Source organism: Pseudophryne corroboree, chromosome 7 (assembly GCF_028390025.1).
Source record: "Pseudophryne corroboree isolate aPseCor3 chromosome 7, aPseCor3.hap2, whole genome shotgun sequence".
Taxonomy (NCBI): Eukaryota; Metazoa; Chordata; class Amphibia; order Anura; family Myobatrachidae; genus Pseudophryne; species Pseudophryne corroboree.
Window position 1 is genome coordinate 26,207,319 of NC_086450.1, and position 21,000 is coordinate 26,228,318.

Sequence of the window (21,000 nt, forward strand, 5' to 3'; positions counted from 1 at the left end):
TGGCAGCAATTACTCAGAGAGCATACTTGTTCATATATTTGAATGATCTCTTTCTAAAGTTACATTTATATCTTGCTAAAATCAATCTTTTCCCACGTATTTATATATGGACTCTCACCGACGATTCACTGTTCCTCTGTCTAACATCAACAGCAGATCCTCCTTTTTTTGCTGTCCTTACTTCTGTTCTGTTCTGAATCAACTCTCCATTTAACACCACTTTTTAGGTGCACTCACATCAGCGATCCTGAGCTGTATTTGATTTGTCTACTATCATACCATGCTGTACACGCCCAATCTTGGAAGCTAAGCAGTGTTGGGCTTGGTCAGTACTTGGATGGGAGACCTCCTGGGAATAAGAAGTTTAGTAGAATTAAACTAAGTACTATACTCTATGCCTAACGCTGACAGCAGAGTTACTGTTTTTCCATCTACTTTTACTGAATATTGTCTTAGCAATTAGATTTTTACCAGGTGGACATTGTTTCAGTTCTTCAAACGAACACTGCCTTTTTTTTTTTTTTTTTAGTTTGCTACAACAGGGCCAGTTGTGAGCACATTTCTATATTATGATTATTATCATTACTTTGTAAAATACCCAAGAGTCTCTGGGAATAGACCTATTATTTGGTCTATATTTGAATAAATTGTGATTTATTTGAAAACAATTTCTTTGCAGGTCTCAGGGATTACAACAGATTGATTGCACCCCTTTAAGGTGTTTGTATGCTCCCCAACCTGGATGTTTTTTGTACTACATATTTTAACATTTGATATTTGTTTTTGTTCTTGTACTGTTTGTTTTGGATACACCCGGCTTTATCTATACTTTTCCCGTTTTAATGAATATTTAATAAAAAATACATTTTTTATGTCTTATTCATTTTGCAATATTACTAATTTTCTTGAGAGTGCACCCAAACAGGAGTCTTCCTTTCTCTCTAGTCATAGTAAAAAAAAACAGGAGTAATCCAGCTCAAGCCAAATGAAGGAGTCAGGAACTTTTCAAATCAAGAAAGACAACCCTGTGCTGAGACAAAGACACACAACCCTGTGCTGAGACAAAGACACACAACCCTCTGCTAAGACAAAGACACACAACCCTGTGCTGAGACAAAGAAATACAACCCTGTGCTGAGACTGTTATGATTCCTGTACTCCAGACCGGAGGAGATCTTATGGCAGGGATCTGAGTACAGGAAAATAAGCTGGTTGTGGGAGCTGGATAGCCTAGTAACCCCTGGCGCCCTAACTCCGTTGTCTCGCCCGTGTTATCAGAAATCCCCTGCGAGACTATGGTTGCTTGAGCCCATGGCAGCCGCGTTCGAAGGGCGGATTATGTCTGCCCAACCCCGATGCCCCCGCAGGTCTTAATGGGAGACAAGGGGAAGTCCGAGACAGGGTGATAACAAGGGGCCCTCTGACTAAGCAACCAGGCCAGGGGTTACAAGCTAACTAACTAAATCAAAAGGTATGTGCGGACTAGCCGCCAGGAAAAAGGACAACCAAGGATCCACTGATCCGACACTCCTATCCGGCACCGCCGGACACCAGAGTGGATCTGTGGAAGCGGAATCCTCCGCAAAGCTCCAGAACACAATTAAACAAAATAATAAACAGAAGCGGACAAGCCGCAACACACGGCTGCGCCGCGACTCACGAACACCACCAGATGTTAAAGGTGCTCGGTCAGACTCCAGGAACAGATGGTAACTTCCGAGTACAGGATCTCTGAGGACAGGAACAACCGAAAAGACCGGGACTGGGAACTCTCTGCAGCAGACACAGGCAAACAGGAAGCTATCACCGGCGTCTGTAAGAAGTTCTGAGGGTGCCTTTATTCAGGCACCCTCCAATCAGGATCCAGACAGGACAATCAAATAGAAATGCCGTGCAGCTTGCATGCTGCACGGCCAGCACATAATCAGGGTAATGAGAATAGACCCAGCAACGGGGAACGCGGCTGAACGTGGCGTCCCCGTTGCTAAGGTCAGAGCGGCTCCGTGCGCCCGGCGTCTTAGCGTTGCCAGGGAGCCGGCGGCTGAACGCGCACGGCGTCCCTGGTTGCTAGGCGCCGGGCCGCACGGCCGAGCGGACCCCGGCGCCTAACAGTACCCCCCCCTTGAGGAGGGGTCAAGGAACCCCTAAAGCCAGATTTCCGAGGAAATTCACGAAAAAATGCCCTTTTGAGCTTTGGGGCATGAAGGTCTTCATCCAGGACCCACGACCTTTCCTCTGGCCCATAACCTCTCCAATGCACCAAAAAATAAAGCCGACCCCGGGACAACTTGGAATCGAGAACCTTCTCAACCAAGAACTCTTGCTGACCCTGTACATTAACTGGTGATCTCCCCTGAGATTTTTTACGAGGAAATCTGCTGGACGAAACATATGGTTTAAGCAATGAGCAATGGAAGGTATTTCCGATCCGTAAAGTTTTTGGTAAACGTAACCGGAAAGCAACTGGATTGACTTTTTTGATAATGAGAAATGGTCCAATATATCTAGGACCCAATCTGGCTGAGGTTTGTCGAAGTTTGATGTTGCGAGTCGACAACCACACCCTGTCTCCTACTTTAAAAGTGCACGGCCGCCGGAGCCTGTCAGAAAAAATTTTTTCCCGGAAAGCTGCTTTTCTGAGAGCCAGGTGCACTTTTTTCCAAATAAGTTTAAGATGAGAGGTCAGGGCCAGAGAGGAGACAGAGGAATGTTGAAAAAATGAATTAGCTCTGGGGTGGAAACCAAAAACTGCAAAAAATGGAGACACATTGGTGGAAGAATGACAGGCATTATTATAAGCAAACTCCGCCAATGGAAGAAACTCAGACCAGTCATTTTGGAGTTTGGCCGAGTACAAACGCAAATATTGTTTTAGAGATTGGTTAACTCGCTCAGTCTGTCCATTGGATTGTGGATGATAGCCGGAGGTTAATGATAATTTCATCTTTAATGAAGCACAGAAAGACTTCCAAAATTGCGCAATGAATTGTGGACCCCTGTCAGAAACAATATCAGTGGGTAACCCATGGAGTCTGAAAACATGACGGAGGAACAAGACTGCCAATCCCTGGGCAGATGGCAATCGGGGAAGAGCAATAAAATGGGCCATCTTGCTAAAACGGTCCACTACCACCCATATGACTCGGCATCCGGCTGACAGAGGGAGATCCACCACAAAATCCATGGAGATATGCGACCATGGCCTAAGAGGAACTTTCAAGGGCATAAGTTGACCAATAGGCAAAGAACGGGGAACTTTATGCTGTGCACAGACCTGACACGAAAAAACAAACTCTTTAATGTCTTTGGAAAGACCAGGCCACCATACTGAGCGGGATACTAATTCCAAAGTCTTAGCGATTCCCGGATGCCCTGCAACTTTGCTATCATGAAATTCCGCCAAAACAGTTGCTCTCAAAAACTCAGGAACAAAAAGACGACTAGCAGGAGTATTTCCCGGAGCTTGATGTTGAAGCAGCTTTAATTGGGAAAATACATCCTGTGTGAGACCTGCCTGAATGACTGAAGGCGGAAGTATGGGAGTAACAGGACTGTTGTCTTGAACCGGAAGGAAACTGCGTGACAGGGCATCTGCCTTGGTATTCTTGGAACCTGGTCTGAAGGTGATAATGAATTTGAAACGAGTAAAAAATAAAGCCCAACGAGCCTGTCGGGCATTCAGTCGTTTAGCCGATTCAATGTATTGAAGATTTTTGTGATCAGTCAAAACTGAAATGGTGTGGGTAGCTCCTTCAAGCCAATGTCTCCACTCCTCGAAAGCCCATTTAATAGCCAGCAATTCCCGGTTACCAACATCGTAGTTGGATTCTGCAGATGAGAATTTCCTGGACATAAAGGCACAAGGATGTAACTCAAGGGAATCTGGATCCTTCTGAGAAAGGATAGCCCCTACTCCAACCTCCGAGGCATCCACCTCAATAATGAAAGGTAATTCTGGGTTGGGATGTCTAAGGACAGGGGCTGAGACAAAGGCTTGTTTTAAGGCCTGAAAAGATAACTCCGCTTCACATGACCAATTGGTAGGATCTGCTCCCTTCTTAGTAAGTGCCACAATGGGAGCAACTAGGTCAGAGAAAGAGTGAATAAATCTTCTATAGTAGTTTGCAAACCCTAAAAAGCGCTGAATTGCTTTTAAATTGGTGGGTTGCGCCCAACTAAGGATGGCTTGGAGCTTTTTTGGTTCCATTCGGAATCCCCGAGGGGAAATAATGTACCCTAAAAAGGATACTTCCGTGACATGAAATTCACACTTCTCCAGCTTGGCATATAAGTGATTTTCACGTAATCTCTTTAGCACCTGACGCACCTGGGTAACATGTTGTTCCACGGAGTCAGAATATATCAAAATATCGTCTAAATAGACCACGACGAATCTTCCCAGAAACTCACGGAGCACATCATTAATGAGATCCTGGAAAACTGCCGGAGCGTTAGATAGGCCGAATGGCATGACCAGATACTCATAGTGGCCCGACTGAGTACTAAATGCCGTTTTCCACTCATCCCCTGACCTGATTCTGATGAGGTTATATGCTCCGCTAAGATCAATCTTAGAAAAAATAACAGCCGAACGTAGCTGATCAAAGAGGACAGAGATCAGCGGCAGAGGGTAAGTATTCTTTACTGAGATTTTATTCAAAGCTCTAAAGTCAATGCAGGGTCTGAGTGAACCATCCTTCTTCTCTACGAAGAAGAAACCTGCACTTAAAGGGGATTTAGATGGCCTGATAAACCCTTTCCCAAGGCTTTCTTTCACATACTCATTCATGGCCACAGTTTCAGGACCAGACAATGCATATAACCTTCCTTTAGGCAACGTGGCACCAGGAATTAACTCAATGGCACAATCATAAGGCCTATGGGGAGGCAAAATATCCGCATTGCCCTTGGAAAACACATCAACAAAATCCTGGTATTCCCCAGGAATATGTGCGGAACTGGCGGCAGCTACTCGGATAGGAAGCGTAATACATTCTTTATCACAGATGGTACCCCATTGTAGGATCTCCCCAGACTGCCAATCAATGACGGGATTATGAAAGGCCAGCCAAGGATGACCCAGAACCACAGGAACTGCTGGACAATGGGTAAGGAAAAACTAAATTTTTTCAGAATGCAGAGCTCCCACCGAGAGCAAAACAGGAGGTGTACATAGAGAAATAACCCCATTGGATAAAGGACTCCCATCTAAACCATGCATGGTGATACACCTACCTAAGGTTAGCTGAGGAATACCTAAGGCCTTGGCCCATGTTAAATCCATAAAGTTTCCTGCAGCTCCACTGTCCACATAAGCAGAGATCGAGGAACAGAGGCTGCCATAGGAAACTTTAGCAGGAACCAACAGTGAATTATTTGAGGAGATGAGCTGCAGACCAAAGTGAACCCCCTCACAATTCACTTGGTCAGGAAGTTTCCCAACTTGTTTGGACAACTACGGGCAAAATGTCCCTTACCTCCGCAGTATAAACACAGACCATAATTTTGCCTCCTGGTTCTTTCTTCCGGAGACAATTTGGAGAGACCAATCTGCATAGGCTCCTCTATGTCTACAGGAATGGAAGGAACCCAGGGAGAGGACCCGACAGATGCCCCTTTTTCAGCCCTCCGCTCTCTGAGCCGACGATCTATTTTAATAGATAGCTCCATGAGGTTATCGAGGGTCTCAGGAGCGGGATACTGGAGGAGACTGTCTTTTATAGATTCCGATAAGCCGAGGCGAAACTGACTGCGCAGGGCTGGGTCATTCCAGCCACAGTCGTTCGACCAACGGCGAAACTCCGTACAATAATTCTCTGCGGGATTCCTACCCTGTCTAAGAGCACGCAACTGACTTTCTGCGGACGCCTCTCTATCAGGGTCGTCATACAATAGCCCTAAAGATTTTAAAAAGGCGTCTACAGACGATAAGGCCGGATCGTCTGTCTTTAAACCAAAAGCCCAGGTCTGAGGATCCCCCTGAAGTAGAGAAATAATAATCCCAACCCGCTGAGCCTCTGTACCTGAGGTAACTGGTCTTAAACGAAAATACAGTTTGCAAGATTCTTTAAAATTAAAAAACTGTTTTCTATCCCCAGAAAAACGGTCAGGCAGATGCATTTTTGGTTCAGGGATGACCCTCGGGGAAGTCCGTAACAGATCTTCCTGTGACCTCACCCGGAGGGACAGATCCTGAACCATCTGAGTAAGTTCCTGAATCTGACTAACAAGAAGCTGGCCAGGGTTTGGATCAACACCGGTGGGATTCATAAGGCCGACAAAAATCTCCCAACTAAAAAGTGAAAAAATTTACTGTAAGTTAAATCTTTTCTTTTGTAGGCCGGTGATAATGTTATGATTCCTGTACTCCAGACCGGAGGAGATCTTATGGCAGGGATCTGAGTACAGGAAAATAAGCTGGTTGTGGGAGCTGGATAGCCTAGTAACCCCTGGCGCCCTAACTCCGTTGTCTCGCCCGTGTTATCAGAAATCCCCTGCGAGACTATGGTTGCTTGAGCCCATGGCAGCCGCGTTCGAAGGGCGGATTATGTCTGCCCAACCCCGATGCCCCCGCAGGTCTTAATGGGAGACAAGGGGAAGTCCGAGACAGGGTGATAACAAGGGGCCCTCTGACTAAGCAACCAGGCCAGGGGTTACAAGCTAACTAACTAAATCAAAAGGTATGTGCGGACTAGCCGCCAGGAAAAAGGACAACCAAGGATCCACTGATCCGACACTCCTATCCGGCACCGCCGGACACCAGAGTGGATCTGTGGAAGCGGAATCCTCCGCAAAGCTCCAGAACACAATTAAACAAAATAATAAACAGAAGCGGACGAGCCGCAACACACGGCTGCGCCGCGACTCACGAACACCACCAGATGTTAAAGGTGCTCGGTCAGACTCCAGGAACAGATGGTAACTTCCGAGTACAGGATCTCTGAGGACAGGAACAACCGAAAAGACCGGGACTGGGAACTCACTGCAGCAGACACAGGCAAACAGGAAGCTATCACCGGCGTCTGTAAGAAGTTCTGAGGGTGCCTTTATTCAGGCACCCTCCAATCAGGATCCAGACAGGACAATCAAATAGAAATGCCGTGCAGCTTGCATGCTGCACGGCCAGCACATAATCAGGGTAATGAGAATAGACCCAGCAACGGGGAACGCGGCTGAACGTGGCGTCCCCGTTGCTAAGGTCAGAGCGGCTCCGTGCGCCCGGCGTCTTAGCGTTGCCAGGGAGCCGGCGGCTGAACGCGCACGGCGTCCCTGGTTGCTAGGCGCCGGGCCGCACGGCCGAGCGGACCCCGGCGCCTAACAGAGACAAATTCACACAACCCTGTGCTGAGTCAAAGAAACTCAACCCTGTGATGAAACAAAGACCCCTGTGCTGAGACGAAAACACACAACCCTGACACACCACCCTGTGCTGAGTCAAAGAAACTCAACCCTGTGCTGAGACAAAGACATACAACCCTGTGCTGAGACACAAAGAAACACAACCCTGTGTGAGACAAAGACACACAACCCTGTGGTGAGACAAAGAAACTCAACCCTGTGCTGAGACAAAGACACACAACCCTGACACACAACCCTGTGCTGAGACAAAGAAACTCAGCCCTGTGCTGAGACAAAGACATACAACCCTGTGTGAGACAAAGACACACAACCCTGACACACAACCCTGTGCTGAGACAAAGAAACTCAGCCCTGTGCTGAGACAAAGACATACAACCCTGTGTGAGACAAAAACACACAACCCTGTGCTGAGACAAAGACACACAACCCTGTGCTGAGACAAAGACACACAACCCTGTGCTGAGACAAAGACACACAACCCTGTGCTGAGACAAAGACACACAACCCTGTGCTGAGACAAAGACACACAACCCTGTGCTAAGACAAACAAACAACCCTGTGCTGAGACAAACAACCCTGTGCTGAGACAAAGACACACAACCCTGTGCTGAGACAAAGACACACAACCCTGTGCTGAGACAAAGACACAGAAACCTGTGCTGAGACAAAGAAACACAACCCTGTGCTGAGACAAAGACACACATCCCTGTGCTGAGACAGACAAACACAACCCTGTGCTGAGACAAAGACACACATCCCTGTGCTGAGACAAACAAACACAACCCTGTGCTGAGACAAAGACAAACAATCCTGTGCTGTGACAAAGACACAAAACCCTGTGCTGAGACAAAGACACGCAACCCTGTGCTGAGACAAAGACACACAATCCTGTGCTGTGACAAAGAAACACAACCCTGTGTGAGACAAAGAAACACAAACAGTGTAAAACAGCGCTCCGGTTAGCCTCAAGTGATACAGCATAAATATCACAGCGAAACGCGCCAGCGACTGGCATCACCAGCCGACTGGCATCCGCAGCCTCTTCATCTCCAGAGACACCTACTTAGTAAATATGTATACATCATTGAAAATTAAAAATGTCATAGTGGCTTTTTGAAATTATTCTATTAAACTGACTATCATCAACTGAGGGCTAATAACCAATCAATAAAAATTCCAAAAATGCGCAGGGGATGGGGGGGGGGGGGCATTACTTGTGTGTCTAGGGGCAGGCGCCCTGTCCCCTAAATCCACCCCTGCTGGTGGCGCCTACACCCATTTGTCTTAATGATTGTGCATTCATCATCCGCACTGCTAAAGCCAGTTGTGCTGGCTGAGGGCCCTCTCTCCTGGGTGCAGGGCATGGAGATAATTGCCCTCTCTTCTGCCCCTGCGATGATTCTGGTGTAGCCAGAACATTCTGCTCTGCCCAGTGCGTGATTCTGCTGGTATTAGTATTGTCAGACTGAATGCCTATGGGATTTCCCCGCAGGATAAGCTGTCCCTGCCCTATAGCATTTAATCACGTGCCTACTTCTAGGACATTCATCTGACAATACAGAGCAACAGCACGGCACCCCGAAGGCTGGCACCCATCGTCACAGCTGTCCTAGTCCATAGGGCACGAGGATGACCCTGAATGAAGCTGTCGTCCCTCCGCCATCAGAGCAGCGACCGCGCTGCGTTTGTGGCGACAGACTGATGACTTGTCTGTTCACATGATCATATGACTTGTTCCATGTTGAGGATGGATTCGGGTTTGCTATGAATTAGGAACATAGGCCCTCGTTCAGTATGGATCGCATTTGCAAAGCTCCTCGCAGCAGCTTTACAAATGCAATTCTTAGCAATGCAAATGCAGTCTGGGTTCAAACGTTGCGATGGTCATCTACGACAGCAAGCTGAGTAAGCCTCAGCATACACAGGCTGGCCGTCACAGAGCGGCTTGCAAGGACAAGGAAACTGCGTCTCGCAGTGCAGTGCAGTGGCAAACGCAGGATTTCAAGGGGGGGGTTCCAAATGCAGTCCACTGTCTCCCACTCTACGGAACATCAGAGCAAGTGTGGGAGTCTGGGGGAGGAGTAGTAGAAGAACCTAGTAATGACCTTGGACATTACACACATTGGTCTTTTTATACACTGGATACAGAATGGAATTCAGTATTAATATTTACCACTATAGATGGTCTATATTATAGGCTGTATCAAACATTTAAAAAATATAAATAAATGGTCAGGAAAAGGTTACACATACCATAACACATAATGACACAAACATAACAGAACCAGAACTGCACTTTCTAAGCACACATTCTCCCACCTCGTGGTAAGGCTCCTGTCTCTTCTTCCTGGATACTCTCTTGCACAGTGCACTGATTGAGGACTCGGAACCACAAACACAGCAAACTCTGCTCTGCTCTGTTCCATAATCGGCATGATGTAGCAGCAGCTCTAGTAATCATACTATATACCACTGCTATTGTCATAATTTGAGCCACTTGCCAGGAGGAGGGGGGTTTGTGGCCAACTGTAACCCCCCCCCTCCCGCCCCCACCGTGTTTGCCTATGCAGTACTTGGCCTCGTTATTCCCAGAAAACAGCCCTGCCCCTCCCCCCAAATGCCTCAGGAGAGCGACCTTTCATAGGGAGCAGGAAGAACTCGGATTTGGCACTAGGAACAGGGGGCCGGATTCAGAGTGGAACACATTGCCAATACTTATGGTAATGAATAAAAACCGCGCTGTGCCTGGGATTATTGTGTTTCAGCTGCTCTGTATATATAAAATGCTTATAGACAGATGTGACAGAGCGCTTGGGTGTGTATTAATAAGGATGAGTGTAACCGTGTGAGAATGAAATACTTATGGAGCTGATGGTGTAGGAGCTTCCGCAGTATAGCAAATATATATTGATTCAAGCTTTTTCGCATTGATTAAGATATTTACTGTTAATCACAAAATGTGTTCATTTATCCTTAAATATATTGTACAGATATTCAGAAAACTATATACTCCGAATATCTTGTTTAAAGCATGAATTGTTCAAGGACATACAACACCAGATGTTTCCAAGGCCAATCAGGAAGATCGGGAAGAATGTTTTCAGCATATGTCCGAGAGACTGACAATCACAAAGCAATAAACTATATTCAAGAATGTTCTAATTGCTAATTAGAACATTGTATGACAATTTATGTATTTCAGGTTCTGAGACATACATGGTGTATTATGATTGGCTAAATGTATTGTCAAGCATGAATCATTTGTCTTTAAGCTATAAAAATAAACCTGTAATGGTCCCTAAGCAGGTCAGCTATGGTCTGTTTAGGTTACACATAATCCTGTGTCATCTTTTCATTCACTGACCTCCAACCGGTTGCTAAAGGAACAGAATTCTGACTGATTACTGAAGAGAGTTAATAGACCAGACCTGAACAGGTTAAAATACCCTAACATTTTTGGGAGCATCGTCCGGGGATTTTCCAGCATCTCCTCCACTGGCAACAAATCCTCTGATCTTTCAGGAACCGCTGATAAAGAAACGGTAAGTGAGATTTAATGTGTAGATTTCTACCTGCTCACTTGACTCAGCGCTTCTTGAATGTATCTGGGGAAGTCCAGTCAGGAAGATCAGAGAATATCTTAAAGAGCCCAGTGTCAGTCAGAAGAAATTTTTTTAAGGTACCATACATGTATGTCATATTGTTAAATTGTGGGTAAATATCTTCAGCTAATTTGTCACAAGTGTACAGGGGGAATTAATCAAATATCCAGGAAACTTTTACATTTTTAAAAGGTGGCGTATGGCCAAGGTGTATTCTAATGCTGATAAACAGTTTGAATTGATAAATAACCAAAGAGGTGTATGCAAATCTTGTACCTGTGTTGTTGTGTTAAGAAAATACAAAGGGTCCGTAGCACCGAGATTGGTGGCAATTACAAGCACTGAAGTCTCATTTGGTTATGTGGAAAATGATGATGAATTTTATTGTACAATAGGTTGTCATTTAAAAAAATAAAAAAAGGGAATTGTTGGAACATTACATTGAGAATGATTGGTCTAACATCATAACCTATTGGCTTAGGAACCACATAATCCCAGGTCTAAGACCCATTTGCCCGTACAGCCTCAAACAGCTGCCGTGCACACAGATAACAGACATAGCAGTAAGAGGGTATCCAGAAGACAGAAAAACCAGATATAAGAGGTGGTCGAGAATCTGTCAGATATAGCACTTATTGTCATCCTTGTTTTGGGATCCTTGCACTGTTGTATGTACTCTGTCAATATGCTTTTGAAAAGGTGGGGGGATTCGGGTGTCTGCTAAATAATGGAACCAGTGTCAGTAACTAGATTCTCCTGCACACATTGTACTGTATATATTGTATGTCCCTATGCAAGACAGTTAAGGGGTAGGATTGGGTCAGTAACAAAGAACAGCTACTGTCTGAAAGGAAACAAGGGATAAACTTAAATGGTAAACCCAATAGCAAGGAGACTCAGGTATGATTGCCCGAGGTGCACAGGACACATAATTCTCCAGACACAAGGTGAACGTATTCCAAGAATAGTGGGGAGTTTACCAAGAACACAAGGAACAACAGGGGTACTGGTACAAGCAGGAGTCTATATAGGCAGGGGGATAGACCCTTGGAGTGACTTAACAATAATATTAGGGACGCATCTCAGTGATCCAGAAGAAATAATCTATTATGCAGCTCTCACTTGGGGAGCAGTACTAATAGATTTTTCACCAATACAGGGAGGAAGGGGCAACACTACAACCCCAGTCATTTGTCCACAGACGGATTTAAGGAGCTCTTTAGGTACAAGGATAGAAGAGATTCTTCAGAGTCAGCGTCTCACAAGGAGATTTTAATTCCCTCATAAGGGGTTACTAAAATACCACATCAGGAGGGGTTCCGCGCACACACACCCAGGCATGGGAGCGCGGTCTATAAAGATGTCAGGGCCCGACAAACCCGTGGTGTCACAACTGAGGGCTGGTGCTGACCAGGGGGAAGCCTCAGTTGTAGGGGCTGAGGAATATGTGTACCTGGGAGGCAGTACAGGGTTCTTGGACATGCAGGGAACCTTTAGAACAAATGCCCGAAGGCGTGACCACGACAACAAGGGAAAGTTCAAAGGTTTTATTAAACACAGTTCAGAGGAATACTGATGACTTGGTACTGGTAATAGGAAACACAGTTCAGAGAAATACTTGGGATCGATGACGGAACACAGATGGTGACTTGGAATCGATGACGGAGCACCGATGGTTACTTTGGGATCGATGGCTGAACACCGATGGTTACTGGGGATCGATGGCGGAACACCGATGGAGACTTGGGATCGATGGCGGAACACAGATGGAGACTTGGGATCGATGATGGAACACCCGATGGTTACTGGGGATCGATGGCGGAACATCGATGGTTACTGGCAGGGCAGAGCACCGCTGGAAGCTAGAAGCCGGTGTCGGGTAACTGCCAGTTACAGAGTGCAATGTTGAGACACTGCAGAGTCAGGCTGTACTGCAGAGAAAGTCCATGGGAGAACTGCACACTGGAATCACTGAAGACAATTGAAGCACTGACAATCTTTCCAGCCCAGGAACAAGATATTAATACCAGCTGGGAAACAGGGATTTTGCCGGCTGATTAAGCAGAGTCTAGAGTGCAGCTGCTCGGTAATTAGGTAGAAACCAGAGTGCAGCTGATAGGCTGAAAAGCAACATGTGATGAAAGCAAACATGGCTGCGCCCATGTTTGCTTTTGGAGGGAAAGATTGTTTGTAACTTGCATGTGAGCTTTAACCATGAAGCTGCCAGAATCACAGTGAAGAGATTTGAGACAATGAGATGCAGCGTGCTGCATGCAGACAGTGCAGATGGAATCCAGGCTTGGAACACTGGGACAGTCTCAGGAGGCATTTGGAAGGTAAATACTGATAAGGAATTACCTGGATCGTGACACGTGGATATTGTTAGTAACAGGGAGGGGAGGAAAGCTCTGAAAGGAGATTTTAATTCCCTCATAAGGAGTTACTAAAATACCACATCAGGAGGGGTTCCGCGCACGCTCACCCAGGCATGGGAGCGCGGTCTGTAAAGATGTCAGGGCCCGACAAACCCGTGGATATTGTTAGTAACAGGGAGGGGAGGAAAGCTCTGAAAGGAATAAGTTACATTTTCAAAAGAGCAGGTTTTCCGTCAGAAGGGACACTAGACTTAGAGAAATGGGAAAAATTTGCCTCCTGTAACAAGAGTTCGATAATTAAGCATAATTGTAGAGATCAAGTATCCATCTGGATCACTGTAGCAAAAGAATTAGAAGCAGCAAATAGAAGAAGAGATGAGGAAAATGATTTCCCCATTGTACCAGAGTACCCAATAGCACCACAACCAGCGTTAAATTCACTGCCTGTAATTTCAGCAACAGCACCTCCACACTATACCCCATCACTATACTCAGACATGCATGCACACCAAGGTACCCATAGTATGAACAGAATGGAATCATCTACAAGCTCACTAACAGTAAAATTGAAAACAGATGAGCCAGGAAAAGAGTGGCGAATAATCAGCCCTATCTTGAAAGGATCTGTGGTTGAAAATCCGAATGATTTACCTGAGCTATGTGTACAGAGTATGCCCCAGTGTCCTGATACTTTATCGCAAGAAACCCCAACAAGATCAAACCAAAGAAACTGGCCACCTAAGGCTCCCCTCATGTTTAAACAAGTGGTGGACACCTGGAATCAAGCTATGAGTCCAGTAAACAATAGTCCACAATCAGGAACTATAAGTGAAAGGGTGCAAATCAGGCGGAGAGGAGAAGCAAGGGGTCAAGACACAGCCTCTACAGCTTTTCATGCCCAGGTACATAATGTACAGAATAAAGTGACATATTTTCCAGAAAGATTGTGTCCGGTATGTCAGTTTTGCATTCCAGAAGGATATGAACACTGCCCAAATTGTGGAAACTGGATTTCACCCCATGAACCACCATGCGAAGATATCTATGCAACTAGAAATGCTGAAAGACGGTCATCATTGCCTGTTTCTCTGTATCCAGTACAAGTACAGAGAATACACAACCCAGATGATGTAGCCAGGACGAACGAACCATATATCGTACAGAGTCAAAACCACAAACCATGGTATGGCAACGACCTCGCAAGAATAGTTGTCAAGTCGACAGATCCTAAAAAAAAAATCCAGCAGCATTTTATGCCTATATGGAAAGAATTCAAACCATATGGACACCGGCATGGGTCGACTACCACCAGTTGTGTGAGGCTATACTAGGACCAGGAACTGCCCAAACAGTAAGCACCATGTTAAAAGCAGATGCAGTAGATGATTGCCCAGCCACAGCGGACGCTCCGACAGAGGAAAATAGAACAACGTTTGAGAGTGGACAGATGTACATGACAAGACTTAAGAGATGGTGTCATGCACAGAAGCTCAGAGCACCAGCAGCCCCAGATTTGAAACAGGAAAAGACTGAGTCCATCAGAACTTACTATGAGAAAGTCACTATACGACACACTGATGAAGGTTATGCAACGGATAACCCTCAACATAAAAGACTGTTAAAAACTAAATTCCTAAATGGGTTGTCAGAAGTCTACAGAACTCAGTTGTTCCAGGTCAGGCCAGAAACCTCTTATATGGAACTTGAAGCAATAGTTCAGGTGCTAGAAGGAATGGAGGAAAGGGAGAATGAAAAAAAAAAAAAGAAAAGCCAATGAAAAATGCAATACCGAAGGTAACAATACACGTTGTACAGGAACAAAGCAAGTGGAAGACCAGAAGCCCATCATAAGGGGCCACCGGAAGGAACTCAAAAGAAGGAACCAAGCAAGGTGACAGAAAGTGTTATTTCTGCAAGCAATCAAAAGAATTGCAGGAAATACAAAGAATGGTGTGAAAACCAGCAAGAAAAACCTAAAGCATCAAAAAGTGGCTTCCCGAGGTACCTCCCTGCCAAAACACCATCTGAACAAGAAAATTATCAAGTGACCCTTGTACTGCCAATAGGTCACCAATATCAATGCATTATAGACTCGGGAGCAAGCCGAACAATTTTACAGCAACAGGAGGTACCAAGTGAATTAATGACCACTAAGACACTTCTAGCAACTGGTTTAGAAGGAACTACAGTGAAATTAAAGGAAAGTAAACCTTTGGTATTAACCATTGAAGACTTGAAACTCCCATTCCGGTCCAATTCCTCACCTCTAGTACTTGCCCAGTAAACTTATTAGGAGCAGATGTTCTAAAGTTGATTCAAGCCTGCATACAGTACACACCAAAAGGAATTACATTTTCCAGTAAAATTACCAGAGAAGGTTCATCAACAGATGGAAGCAGCCATACAGATATATCATATAGTACAAGATTCCAACCCAGCACCAAAACAAGATCTGGCTGATGTACCTGACTGGTTAAAGGCAGTACCAGAAAAACTCTGGTCCAAAGGAAACAATACTGTTGGACACGATTACCCCAGGGGGGAGCAACCAGTCCATCAGATTTCTCAGAGGCAATGGCATTAATCCTGCAGAAATGGAGACCGCACTTTACAGACACCCATTTAGTTCAATATGTCGATGATCTGCTTATTGCTGCAGAGACAGAAGAGAAGTGCAAAAAGGAAACAGTATCACTACTCATCTTTTTGGCAGAAGAAGATTGCAGAGTGTCAAAAAAAAAAACTACAGCTAGTACAGAAAAAAATGGTCTTTTTAGGACACTGCATATCCCAAGGAACAAGGCACCTTACTGATGAAAGAACAAAAGCAATAACTCAAGCAAAACCCCAAGAACATTAAAAGAAATCAGAGCTTTCCTGGGCCTTATTGGACACTGCAAAGAATGGATACCCTCAGCCTCATTACTGATGCATCCTCTATATGAATTAACAAAAAAGGAGGTGTCAGCAGAAAACAGGGACACCATTAAAGAAGCAGTAAGAAAACTAAAGCAAGCCATAATAACAGCCCCAGCATTGGGATTGCCTGATTACAAAAAGCCTTTTAACCTATTCTGCCATGAAAACAGAGGGCATTCTTTAGGGGTGCTCCCCCAGAAATACGGAACAAAACAAAGACCAGTGGCATACTATTCAGCCCAGCTGGATCCGATTATCAGACGAGCACCATCCTGTGTCCGAGCAGTGGCAGCAGCAGCAATACTTAAGGAAAAGGTGACAGACATTGTGCTTGATCATCCACTGTGTATACAAGTACCTCACGCTGTAACAGAAATATTAAGTCAAGCAAAAACCAAGCATCTTTCTGCAGCCAGACTTACCAAATATGAAGTAGCACTATTAAGCGCCTCCCATGTCACCATCACAAGATGCACTGTACTAAACCCAGCTACACTCCTTCCCATCAACAATTCAAAAGAGGGGAGGAGAGGGGGAAATGGTAATGATGGTAAATCGTCAGATAAGGAGGAAAATGCTGCTACAGACGCAGAAAATACAACACAAACATCTCCACATGATTGCCTAGCCCTCATGGAATTAGAGAGACTTTACCTGTTCCTAATGTCCAAGATACACCACTGAACAATCCAGACATGAACCTGTTCGTCGATGGATCAAGATATTATGATAATGGATCCCCAAGGACAGGATATGCAGTAACAACTGAAACTGAAGTCATAGATTCTGGACCATTGCCACCAAGCATGTCAGCACAAGAAGCAGAACTCATAGCAATGACCAAAGCCTGCATACATGCTGAAAACATGACAGCTAACATCTACACGGATTCACGTTATGCTTGGGGGGTGTCCCAGGATTACGCTGTTATTTGGAAAAGTAGGGACTTCAAAGGTGCACTTGGAAAACCCATCAAACATGCCAGTTTGATTATGGAACTCTTCAGAGCATTGGAACTACCAAAAAGGATTGGCATAATCAAGGTACAAGCACATACTAAGAGCCAAACCATGGAAGCTAAAGGAAATGCATTTGCAGATGCAGAAGCCAAGAGAATTGCCTTACAATCAAAAGAACCTGTTATGATTCCCGTACTCCAGACCAGAGGAGATCTTTATGGCAGAGGTCTGAGTACTGGAAAGATATGCTGGTACGGGAGCAGGAAAGCCTAGTAACCCCTGGCGCCCTAACTCCGTTGTCTCGCCCGTGTTATCAGAAATCCCCTGCGAGACTATGGTTGCTTGAGCCCATGGCAGCCGCGTTCGAAGGGCGGATTATGTCTGCCCAACCCCGATGCCCCCTCAGGTCTTAATGGGAGACAAAGGGAAATCTGAGACAGGGTGATAACAAGGGGCCCTCTGACTAAGCAACCAGGCCAGGGGTTACAAGCTATCTAACTTAAACCAAAAGTATGTGCGGACAAACCGCCAGGGAAAAGGACAACCAAAGATCCACTGATCCGTTACTCCTATCCAGCACCGCTGGATACCAGAGTGGATTTGTGGGAGCGGAATCCTCCGCAAAAGCTCCAGAACACAATAAACTAAATAATAAATAGTAAGCGGTCAAGCCGCAACACACGGCTACGCCGCGACTCACGAACACCACAGGATGTTAAAGGTGCTCGGTCGGACTCCAGGAATAGATGACAAATTCCGAGTACTGGATCACTGAGGACAGGAACAACCGGGTTGAGCAGGACTGGAAACTCTCTGTAACTGACACAGCAAACAGGAAGCTATCACCGGCGTCTGTGAGAAGTCCTGAGAGTGCTTAAATTTGGGAGCCCTCCAATCATGATCCAGACAGGGTAATCACATAATGATGCCGTGCAGCTGCATGCTGCACGGCCAGAATACACAAGCACTGATTAATTAAGACCCAGCAACGGGGAACGCGGTCTGACCGTGGCGTCCCCGTTGCTAGGGTCTGAGCGGCTCCGTGCGCCCGGCGTCTAGCGTTGCTAGGGAGCCGGCGGCTGTCTGCCTGCGGCGTCCCTAGTTGCTAGGCGCCGGGCCGCACTGACGGGCGGACCCTCGGCGCCTAAAAGTACCCCCCCCCTTGAGGAGGGGTCAAGGAACCCCTAAGGCCAGGTTTCTGAGGAAATTCTCGAAAAAATGCCCTTTTGAGCCTCGGGGCATGGAGATCCTCATCCAGGACCCAAGACCTTTCTTCTGGACCATAACCTCTCCAATGTACCAAAAAATAAAGCCGACCCCGGGACAACTTGGAATCGAGAACCTTCTCCACTAAGAACTCCTGCTGACCCTGTACATCTATTGGTGATTTCCCCTGAGAGATCTTGCGAGGAAATCTACTGGACGAAACATATGGTTTTAACAAGGAGCAATGGAAGGTATTTCCGATCCGTAAAGTTTTTGGTAAACGTAACCGGAAAGCCACTGGATTGACTTTTTTGATAATATGAAATGGTCCAATAAATTTAGGACCCAATCTGGCTGAGGTTTGTCGAAGTTTAATGTTGCGAGTCGACAACCATACCCTATCTCCAACTTTAAAAGTGCACGGCCGCCGGAGCCTGTCAGAAATTTTTTTCTCCCGAAATGCCGCTTTTCTGAGAGCCAGGTGCACTTTTCTCCAAATGAGTTTGAGATGAGAGGTCAAGGTCAGTGAGGAGACAGAGGAATGTTGAAAAAAGGAATTAGCTCTGGGGTGAAAACCAAAAACTGTAAAAAATGGAGATACATTGGTGGAGGAATGACAGGCATTGTTGTAAGCAAACTCTGCAAACGGAAGAAACTCAGACCAGTCATTTTGGAGTGTGGCCGAGTACAAACGCAAATATTGTTTTAATGATTGATTAACTCGCTCAGTCTGCCCGTTGGATTGGGGATGGTAGCCAGACGTTAAAGATAATTTCATCTTTAATGAGGCACAAAAAGACTTCCAAAATTGTGCAATGAATTGTGGACCCCGATCAGAAACAATATCAGTGGGTAACCCATGGAGTCTGAAAACATGGCGGAGGAACAAGACTGCCAATCCCTGGGCAGATGGCAATCGGGGAAGAGCAATGAAATGGGCCATTTTGCTAAAACGGTCCACTACCACCCATATGACTCGGCATCCGGCTGACAGAGGGAGGTCCACCACAAAATCCATGGAAATATGAGACCATGGCCTAAGAGGAACATTCAAGGGCATAAGTTGACTGATAGGCAAGGAACGGGGAACCTTATGCTGTGCACAGACCTGACAAGAAAAAACAAACTCCTTAGTGTCTTTGGAAAGACCAGGCCACCATACCGAGCGGGAAACTAATTCAAAAGTTTTAGCGATCCCCGGATGCCCGGCAACCTTGCTATCATGAAACTCCGTCAAAACCGTTGCTCTCAAAAACTCGGGAACATAAAGACGACCAGCAGGAGTATTTCCAGGAGCTTGATGTTGAAGCTGCTTTAACTGGGTAAATAAATCTTGTGTGAGACCTGCCCGAATGACTGAAGACGGAAGTATGGGAGTAACAGGACTATTGTCTTGAACTGGAAGAAAACTGCGTGACAGGGCATCTGCCTTGGTATTCTTGGAACCTGGCCTGAAGGTGATAATGAACTTGAAACGAGTAAAAAATAAAGCCCACCGAGCTTGCCGGGCATTCAGCCGTTTAGCTGATTCAATGTATTGAAGATTTTTGTGATCAGTCAAAACTGAAATGGTATGAGTGGCTCCTTCAAGCCAATGCCTCCACTCCTCGAAAGCCCATTTAATAGCCAGTAATTCCCGGTTACCAACATCGTAGTTGGATTCAGCAGATGAGAATTTCCTGGACATAAAGGCACAAGGATGTAATTCCAGGGAATCCGGATCCTTCTGAGATAGGATAGCCCCTACTCCAACCTCCGAGGCATCAACCTCAACAATGAAAGGCAATTCTGGGTTGGGATGTCTGAGGACCGGGGCTGAGACAAAGGCTTGTTTCAAGGCCTGAAAAGATAACTCCGCTTCACGTGACCAGTTGGTAGGATCTGCTCCCTTTTTAGTCAGTGCCACAATGGGAGCAACTAGGTCAGAGAAAGAGTGAATAAATCTTCTATAGTAATTCGCAAACCCTAAAAAGCGCTGAATTGCTTTTAAATTGGTGGGTTGCGCCCAACTAAGGATGGCTTGGAGCTTCTTTGGTTCCATACAGAATCCCCGAGGGGAAATAATGTACCCTAAAAAGGATACCTCCGTGACATGAAATTCACACTTCTCCAGCTTGGCATATAGGTGATTTTCACGTAATTTTTTTAGAACCTGACGCACCTGGGTAACATGTTGTTCAATAGAGTCAGAATATATCAAAATATCGTCTAAGTAGACTACAACGAATCTTCCAAGAAATTCACGGAGCACATCGTTAATGAGATCCTGGAAAACTGCCGGAGCGTTGGACAGGCCGAATGGCATAACCAGATACTCATAGTGGCCTGATTGAGTACTGAATGCCGTTTTCCACTCATCCCCTGACTTGATTCTGATGAGGTTATATGCTCCTCTCAGGTCAATCTTAGAAAAAAATCACAGCCGAACGTAGCTGATCAAAGAGGACAGAAATCAGCGGCAAAGGGTAAGTATTCTTTACTGAGATTTTATTCAAGGCTCTAAAGTCAATGCAAGGTCTGAGTGATCCATCCTTCTTCTCCACGAAGAAGAAGCCTGCACTTAAAGGGGATTTAGATGGC

The 21,000-nt window shown here is 45.7% G+C and overlaps 1 protein-coding gene and 1 pseudogene across 1 annotated transcript in view; one reads left to right on the top strand and one right to left on the bottom strand.

Moving 5' to 3' along the window:
• Positions 1-21,000, bottom strand: part of LOC134944212 (protein mono-ADP-ribosyltransferase PARP14-like) — a 142,245-nt gene that overhangs the window by 81,128 nt on the left and 40,117 nt on the right. The gene's annotated exons all lie outside the window — the stretch shown is intronic.
• LOC134946374 (5S ribosomal RNA) lies at positions 266-374 on the top strand (annotated as a pseudogene).